Raw genomic sequence first — 1,194 nt, 5'->3', positions numbered from 1 at the left:
AAATATTAAAAATAAATAAATAAATAAATACTAAGGTGTTTGAATTCAGCTAAACAATCCAACACTGTCTAGCAGTCTATAATATTTGTGGGTTATCCTTGGAAGTTATTGACTTGAGCCTTTTACAGCTCATCGTATTAATATGGCTTTACTTTATATACCTCATTTTTATACTTTTCTGCTGGATGGTTAAAACCACAATAAAGCAAGACCTATATACCAAGAAATGTAACTTTTGCATCTGATAAAGTCAGCCAAGTACTCTCAGGATTTATCCTGTAGCCCTGTACCGCACTTTGTACATCCTTTTATCAGTGTCTGACATGAGGATAAGTCATGGCCATTGCTTGACCATTTTGCTCTCTGTGAAAGCCTGAGAGAATGTTTTCTCTCCATGTGACTCTCCCCAGGCATACTGTACATCATCGATCACATTCCTCTGTGGCTCCATAATCTCCTTGAGCAGAAAATTTGGAGCACAACTGAGTTACACGATGTTACAGTACAGGTTCTCCTATGTCCCGAGTCTTCACTGACCTTGAAAGGCTAGGGCCAGGATGTTGGCTGACCTTGCAGCCCTTCCTTCTCTCCAATTTGGATCTGCTAACTTAGGTTGTTAACCCTCCAGAAGAGAAGTTTATTATTAACCTACAATATATGCAGGTTTACCCTGTCTTGTCTAATTATCAAACATCTTTGGCATATCATAGAACAGGTATTTTCCATCAAGTATTGATATGTTGAACTTTAAGTGCTTACAGAATATGAAGAAAAATAATTTTATAAAAGTAGAAATAAGCATTAACATATTTTTACAAAGAAATTTAGAAATCTAACCGTATACAGAATTGTAACAGGACAGACCTGTGACATTTTTTTTTTCTTATTCTTGTTTTTTTTTTTTTTTTAAGGGTAATAAATTGGAAAAAAAAATACAATTACTTTAAAAATGACTTGCAGGGCTGGGGAGACAGCTCATCAGCCTAAGAATCTGCTTAGCAAGTGCAAGTTCGATCTCAGAAACCAGCACCAGAGGCTGGTGAGATGGCTCAGTGGTCTAAAGCACCTACTTAGAACAAGCTTATCAAAGCACATGGACCACGGTTCAGTCCCCCAGCACCACATGCCAGCCAGCCCCGCCCCCTGGTGGGCTGAGCTGGCCTCCCCCCACACAAATAAAAAATAAAATAAATA

General features: G+C 38.1%; 1 protein-coding gene across 4 annotated transcripts in view; it reads right to left on the bottom strand.

The window, feature by feature from the left end:
• Pole (DNA polymerase epsilon, catalytic subunit) overlaps nucleotides 1-1,194 on the bottom strand; it is a 43,843-nt gene that overhangs the window by 31,561 nt on the left and 11,088 nt on the right. The window lies entirely within an intron of this gene.

This window comes from Octodon degus, unplaced genomic scaffold, assembly GCF_000260255.1.
Source record: "Octodon degus isolate 3935 unplaced genomic scaffold, OctDeg1.0 scaffold00076, whole genome shotgun sequence".
Classification (NCBI taxonomy): Eukaryota; Metazoa; Chordata; class Mammalia; order Rodentia; family Octodontidae; genus Octodon; species Octodon degus.
The sequence above is the reverse complement of the archived record's forward strand: the minus strand, read 5'-3'. Positions and strand labels throughout refer to the sequence as shown.